This window comes from Peromyscus leucopus, chromosome 4 (genome assembly GCF_004664715.2).
Source record: "Peromyscus leucopus breed LL Stock chromosome 4, UCI_PerLeu_2.1, whole genome shotgun sequence".
Taxonomy (NCBI): Eukaryota; Metazoa; Chordata; class Mammalia; order Rodentia; family Cricetidae; genus Peromyscus; species Peromyscus leucopus.
The window spans coordinates 10,894,269-10,902,250 of record NC_051066.1 but is presented as its reverse complement, the minus strand read 5'-3'; positions in this window follow the sequence as shown (position 1 = coordinate 10,902,250).

Genomic DNA, 7,982 nt, shown 5'->3' with positions numbered 1-7,982 from the left:
AGCCCGGTTTTAGCTTTTATATGGCTAAAATATGTAGCATTTAATATTATGTTTGACTAAAATGTAACTTTTTTTCCTTTTGTGGCTGTAGTTCATTTCATGGTGCCCTAAGAAATCTTTTATGTCTAAATTCATGAAGATCTTGTATAGATTCTTCTATTTACTGTTTAAGTCCATCCCAAGTGTGATCAAAAGAACAGTTGCCTTTCAAATCTATTTTCTCTCCCTTCCTCATTTGCAAATGTATTCTAACATCCTCTGTGATTTTTTTCTTTAATATGTAAGTTCCTTTAGAAGACTATCATTCAATAGCCCAGAATTGGCTTTGGGTTTTTGTTTTGTTTTGTTTTGTTTTTTTTGGTTTTTCGAGACAAGGTTTCTCTGTGTAGCTTTGCACCTTTCCTGGGACTCACTTGGTAGCCCAGGCTGGCCTCGAACTCACAAAGATCCGCCTGGCTCTGCCTCCCGAGTGCTGGGATTAAAGGCGTGCGCCACCACCGCCCGGCTAGAATTGGGTATTTTAAGACGATGTTTATAAACTTTTAACCTGATTCCATTGAGTTCAGACAATGCACCCCTTTGACTGTGTGTTCTTTGCAGTTTGTCTGGACTTATTTGGTGTCCAGCATAGGGTCTATCTGCAGAATGTTCTGGGAAGTGTGGGAAAGAATACTTGTTCTCGTACTGATGAGACAGCTCACCAGTAAAGGCACTTGCTGACAAGTTTGAAGACCAGAGTTCAATCCCCAAGACCCACATGGTGGAAGATGAGAACCAGCTCCTGAAAGTTGTCCTCTGACCTCCACATGTGTGCCACAGTACAACTGTGTGAGTACACACACACACACACACACACACACACACACACACACACCAAGTAAATAAATAAAGTAATAAAAAAGAAAAAAACATTAAAAAAAGAATATATATTCCCTAGGCAACAGGTGTAGGATCACATGTTTTTCCTGATTTGTCTTTATTTGCACTCAGTTTTGAGTCTGCTTGTGCTATGACAAGTAGTTGAATTTTCTCACTATGACTGCAAAATTATTCATTTCTTCTTTTAACGTGTCAATTTTATTCCAGGTGTATTTTGGAACACGTTACATTCATATAAAATTTAAAGTGTTATAGGTTCCTGGTATGAAGCCCTGAGACAACATGAAATCCCTCTTTATATCAAGCTCAGTGTTTTGTTGAGATGAGGCCTTACTATGTAGCCCAGGCTGGCCTGGTGCTTCTATATGAGCTTAGGCTGGGCTGATGTCAAACTCACATACTCTTCCTCAGCCTTCCTGAGTACAGGGATTACAAGCATGTACCTCCTGACTCAACTTCCTAGTAAAGTTTGAGTTTATGATTTAGCCAAACGAGATTTGCTTTAGTAAAGTGGTTTCATGTATATATCTTCTCCCATCTCCCCATTTTCAAGCTCTCTTTGTCCTTATACTTGAAGTCTGTCTCTTATGAGCAGTGGTGTTCCCCCCTCCCCACCCGGATAGCCTTTGTCTTTTAGCTGGAATATTTAATACGTTTACATCTAATGTAATCTCGATATATTTAAGTTCAACTCTTTCATTTTATGTTTTTTCCTGTCTGTCCTGTCCTTTCTTCCTCCTTTCCTCCCTTCTTTATACTAATTATATATATTTAGATTTATTTTTATTATTTTAAATTATACATGTGTGTAGGTGTGGGTGTGATGTGCATGTGAGTGAAGGTGCCCAGGAGGTCCAAGGTGTCAGATCACCCTGGAACAGGAGTTACCTACAGGTGGTTGTGAGCTGCCATGTGGCTTCTTGGAGCCAAACCCAGGTCACCTGCAAGAGCAACAAGTGTTCTGAACAGTGGAGCCATCTCTCCAGCGCCCTATACTATTTATATTTTATGTTCTATATTTCCTCTAATAAATAGTTGTATACATTTTTAGTGGCTACTTTACAAGTCATAATATGAATCCTTTGTCCATTAAAGTCAAATACTGTACAAATGAGAACTTTTGTCATTTATCACTATTGTAATGTATCAACTCTGAGATACAATGCATAAGCAATTAATTATGCCCAGTTTAAGTGTATAGTACAGTGAGTTTACAAAGAAATAAATGTAGTTGGCATGTTGATCGTGATATGGAATATTTCATTTATTTATTTATTTATTTTTATTTGACATATATGTTTTTTGATTTTGCTCTTTTGGGGGCCCACCACCCAGCTCCCAAATAAAGCACACACAGAGGCTTATTCTTAATTATGAATGCCCAGCCTTAACTTGGCTTGTTTCTTCCCAGCTTTCTTTAACTTAAATTATCCCCGGCTACCTTTAGCCTCGGGCCTTTTTCCATTCTCTTACTTCTGTAACTCTTACTTCACGACTTTCTGTGTAGCTGGGTGGCTGGCCCTTGGAGTCCTCCTCCTTCTCTGGCTACTTCTTCCTTTTCTCCTCCCAGATTTCTCCCTCTATATATTCTCTCTGCCTACCAGCCCCACCTAGCCTTTTTCCTGCCTCACTATTGACCATTCTGTTCTTTTTTTTTTTTTTTTTTTTTTTTTTTGGTTTTTCGAGGACCATTCTGTTCTTTATTAGACCATCAGGTGTTTTAGACAGGCAAAGTAACACAGCTTCACAGAGTTAAACAAATGCAACATAAACAAAAGTAACACAACTTGAAATAATATTCTACTACGTGTGTGTGTGTGTGTGTGTATGTGTGTGTGTGTGTGTGTGTGTGTGTGTGTGTGTGTGTTTTGCCTGCATGTGTGTCTGTGCACTATGTGCATGCAGCAGAGGTCAGAAGAGGGTATTAAATCCCCTGGAACTGAAGTTACAGACAGTTTGTGAGCTACCAGGTGGGTGTTGGGAATTGAATCTGGTTTCTTTGTAAGAGCAGCCAGTGCTCTTAACCACTGAACCATCTCTCCAGCCCTGATATAGAGTATTTCAATTAGCTTAAAAGAATTCCCTGATTTGTGTAGGGGAAATGGCTTAGTCTGTAAAGTGCTTGTCTGTGTTCAATCCCCAAAACCCATGTATACAAAAGCCAGGCAGGTGGTGGTACTTATAATCTCAGTACTGGGGAGGTAGAGATAGGTGGATCCCTGGGTGTCAATGGCCCACCAGATCCATGGAGAGTTCCAGGTCAATGAGAGATAAGTGCTGTTCAAACTGATGACAGAAGTCAAGTGATCCTCAAGCAAAAGCCAATGCCTGTGTTCCCAGCCCCACCCCCCAGCCTCCTTTCATAGGCTTCTCTACCAGGAATGGTAGCCCCAGAGCCCTGGCCCCCATCCCAGACTCCCCATTCCTCTCCCTATGGCCTCATCAGCCCACTCCACCCCCCAAACCCTGGATCCTTCCTTTCCCATGTCTCCCATCACCCTCTCTGGCTTCAGATTGCTTTTCAGCTCTGCCTAGTGCAGCGCCTCCTACATCCATTCACACTAGGTGACTTCTTGCTCCTCATTCAAAACCCAGTGGATGCAGAAACCCAGTGCTCAGTGCAAAGCCTCCCTAAAGACCGCTCCTTCAGACACCAAGGTAGTTCATCTGTGTGTGAGTGTGTGTGTGTGTGTGTGTGTGTGTGTGCGCGCGCGCGCGCACTGTGATATACATATGGAGGTCAAAGGACAACTTTTAGGAGTTGGTTTTCTCCTACCACATGGGTGCTGAGGATCAAATCCAGGTCATCAGTCTTAGTGGCAAGAGCATTTACCCACTGACACATCTTGCCAAACCTCCACCTAGTGTATTTATTTATCTCTTTTCCCTTATTTTATGTGTATAGGTGTTTTGCCTGCACGAATGGCTGTGCACCACAGAGGCCAGAAGAGGGTGTTGGATCCCCTGGGAATGGAGTTGCTGGTGGTTGTGAGCTATGACTTGGATGCCAGGAATCCATCCTGGGTCCCTAGGAAGAGCACCCAGCCCTCTTAACTATCTCTCCAGCCCCTTAGTTCTTTTTGAAACAGGAGCCCCTCTTGCTGAACCTGGAGCTCCTGGATTAGGCTGCACTGTATGGCCAGCAAGCTTTAGGCGTCCTCCTATCTCCGTCTCCCCAGTGCTGAGGTTCAGGTGTGTGCGTAGTGCTTGGTTTTTGCATGGGTGCTAAGATTTAAACTCAGGTCCTTGTGCTTACACTCGTAGGTGACACATGTAGGGGACTAATGTGGTCAGTTTCGTGTTCCTATCTTTGGAGAAAACCTGGATATCTAAAACCAAAATAGTATATGCATTCCACAGTCCACAAAAAGAGAAGTTAACCCACAAGCTGGCTCTATTACTCTTTCTTTCGGTAATGAATGGCTGCTTTTACTGACTTCCCTAGGGGCTCTGGTATGACTCGTTGGCCTCTAAGTTCATCTATCCCTCGGTTGACCACAATGGTCTCTTACTGGACACTCCCTCCATCCCTTCCTTTTTTTACTTAGCAACGCATCATGGAATCAATCACTCCCGAATCAATTCACAGAACACTTCCTCATTTCTTACAACAGGCACACACTGTTCCCCATATGCTGGGCCATGATTTATTCAGCCAGCCCTCTAGGATGGGCACTTCGGTTGTTTCCAGCCTTTCCCAACACAAACACTGCTGCAGTGAATCACTGTGGTGTGGTTTCACGGTTGGGCTAGGAATCTGGGAGACACTGGGTGGAAGGGTATGTGCGCCTGTGATTTGTCAAGCTTTCTTAATTTCCTCATTGGGTACATAGCAATCTGTGTCTCTCCGTTCCTGAGACCAGACCTGTGTGAGGACACAGGGGTCTCAGCGGCATGAGGTAGTGCCTCATTCCTGAGAGGTTCACCTTGAGAGGTTTTTCAGGGTTAGGGACAAACCCCACTCTCTTCAGGTTTTAAAATATACGTTTTTATTTTGTGTGTGTGTGTGTGTGTGTGTGTGTGTGTGTGTGTGTGTGTGTTCACCTGCATATATGTGTGTTCACCACGTGTGTACCTGGTGCCTTGTAGGGGGTGTCGGATCAGATGGTTGTGAGCTGCCATGTGTGTGCTGGGAGTCCAGCCCAGGTCCTCTTCAGTAGCAGCCTTAAACCCTAAGTCATCTACCAATCTCCACTCCCCTCAGTTTGGGAACTCCATTCTCCTTTGCAGGAACTCATGATTGCTGCAGCTTCCCACTCCAAGCCCCTGGCCCTTCTTTTCCTAAAGCGCATGTCTGATTCCTCTCTAGCCTTCCTAAGACCTACGGATGACATCCATTCGTCCCCTACTGCAAAGTTCCCAACTGTGGCTCCAGGTCCTCCTTAGGACCTCGGTGTCTTTGCTGTGGCCCCCTCCTTTTCTAGCTCAGGGTAACCCTTGAGAAGGCTTGTCGCCCTTGCCTCTCTGAGGCCCCGCCTGTGGGGAGCTCATGGCGTCCCACCAGGTCTCTCTGGACTTCATTTTCCTAGAACTTGGTGCAAACCAGACTTGGAATCCGCGTCCCTGGTGGAGCAGCTAATGCGTCCATCTAAGAGACTGGAGTGGAGACCTGTGGGGTGTTCACGCCCTGCAGCCTCCTCGGCAGTACGGCCACCAGGAGGCGCCGTGCTCCTTCTGTGACTCCAAGAGCGTAGACTAGGAGCGGTGGGCGGTGCAGTGGGGATCCGGTTCTTCTGCCAGAGGCTGCCCCGAAAACCTCGCAAAATCTATGGCATCAAATAACTGAGGAATTTCCTCAGGTCGTTGGCCACCTGCTGTCAGGATAAAGAGAAAAGGAAAGAAAGAAGTGGGGAGATGGGATCTGTCTTTCCTTGGGTCTGGGAGGAGAATGGGCCACCCAGCGAACACCAGCCCTTAGTTTCCCTCGGGTGTTCGGTCTTCCGTTTAAAAAGCCTTTGGCAGTTCAAAGTTAGAGAATCCGCCTTCAGTGCAGCACTCGGAAGCATAGGCAGGTAGATCACACAGGCACAGGCACTCCTACCTAACCACCAGCCTCAAGTCTGCTTGGGGTGAGGAGGCGCATGGGTCAGCTTTCCACGGCCCCCAAACCCCAACCCCCATTGAAAAGAACTTTGCTGGAGGCTGGGAATGTAGGAGGGGCCTCCCAAGAATGTGTTTCCATGGCGGCACACATAGCTCTTTAATTTTTTCTAGACTTTATTTTTAAATTGTGTGTGTATATGGGTCTGTGCACATGAGTGCATGTGCCCAGCGAGGCCAAAGGTGTCAGAGCCCCTGGAACTGGAGCTGCAAATTAGTTGTGAGCCGCTTGTCTACGATGCTGGGAGTCAAACTCAGGTTATCTGCAAGAGCAGTCTGAGCCCTCTCTCCAGCTGCCCTGTACCACCCCTTTCTTAGAAAGGGTCTCATGTATCCTAGGCTGACTTCAAGCTTGCTATGTAACCAAGATGACTTTGAATCTCTAATCTTCTTTCATCCACCTCCTGAGAGCTGGCATGACAGGCGTATGCCACTGTCATGTGTGGCACTAGGACGGTCTTTGTACTTGCTAGACAAGCTCTCTACCAACTGAGCTGCAGTCCAACCCCAATGCCCTTTAAAAACAAGCTAACAAACCAAAAAACCCAACTGTGGGGGCTGGAGAGATGGCTCAGTAGTTAAGAGCACTGTTATTCCAGAGGACCTGAGTTCAATTACCGGCACCCACATGGCAGCTCACAGCTCTCTCTGTGACTTCAGTTCCAAAGCAAAACACCAATGCAAGCCGGGCGGTGGTGGCGCACGCCTTTAATCCCAGCACTCGGGAGGCAGAGGCAGGCGAATCTCTGTGAGTTCGAGGCCAGCCTGGGCTACCAAGTGAGTTCCAGGAAAGGCGCAAAGCTACACAGAGAAACCCTGTCTCGAAAAACCAAAAAAAAAAAAAAAAAAAAAAAAAAAACACCAATGCACATAAAATAGAAAACAAAAACAAAAACCCAACTGTGTCTCACAGGACCAGGCTGACTCGATCTCAGCCTCCCATGTGCTGAGATTACGATGACAGTTGTGACCAGCCCCAGAGGGACAGTGTCTGTAGACTGTGACTGTCCATAACTGAGAAGTTTCTCTGTGGGAAGGGTCTGGAATGCAGAAGGGGCAGAATGGAGGAAACTGCTTCCAGGCACAGGGACCATCATTCCCAGCTCAGAGGCAAGCAAAGGCAGCCCGAGAGAAAGACTCTGGGGTTCTGGTGTTTAAAGTCACTCCTAGAAGAGGAGTCTCTCCACCCACAGCCTGTGGGTGCCTTACAGCTTCTACCCGGAACAGGGATGTGGGCCCTTCATCCATCCAGTAGGATCTGCCCTGTTTTCTACCTGGATATGAGCTGTAGGGAGCTAGGCTGGTTCTTAAGATTTTTCTTTTCTCTTTTCTTTTTCTTGTTTTTTTTCTGTGTAGCTTTGGGGCTTGTCCTGGAACTCACTCAGTAGACCAGGTTGGCCTCAGACTCACAGAGATCCTCCTGCCTCTGCCTTCCAAGTGCTGGGATTAAAGGCCTGTGCTACCATTGTCAGGTAAAAGTTTATGTGTATGGGTGTTGACTTGCATGTATGCCTGTCCACCATGTGCATGCAGTGCTTGCAGAGGCCAGAAGAGGGCGTCAGATCCTCCAGGATAGGAGCTACAGATGATTAAAAATTTCCATGTGGGTGCTGGGAATCAATCCTGGGTCCTCTGCAAGAGCAAGAAGTGCTCTTGAATGCTTACACACCTCTCCAGCCCAGCATTTTGTGTTTTGCAGTTACACACTGAAGATCTAGAGACCTTGTCTTGACCAGCTCTTTCCCTTCTACAGGTCCAGAAGATGCAAACCCAGAAGTAGAAGCCATGGCAGAGATTTGGGGAGCTCAGGTCTGTAGGATCTGACATATGCCTGGAAATCGAGCCAAGCCTGGTGGGTGATCTGCCATCTTCCGTGTACTGGAATACGACCTGGGCAACCTTCCCCAGACAGAGCAGCAGAGTCCTGAGGCTTAGGACACTGGACAAGTGGGTCTTGTACCCTGTACACAAGCCTTGTGCTGGGCTTCATCCCCGAGCAACCT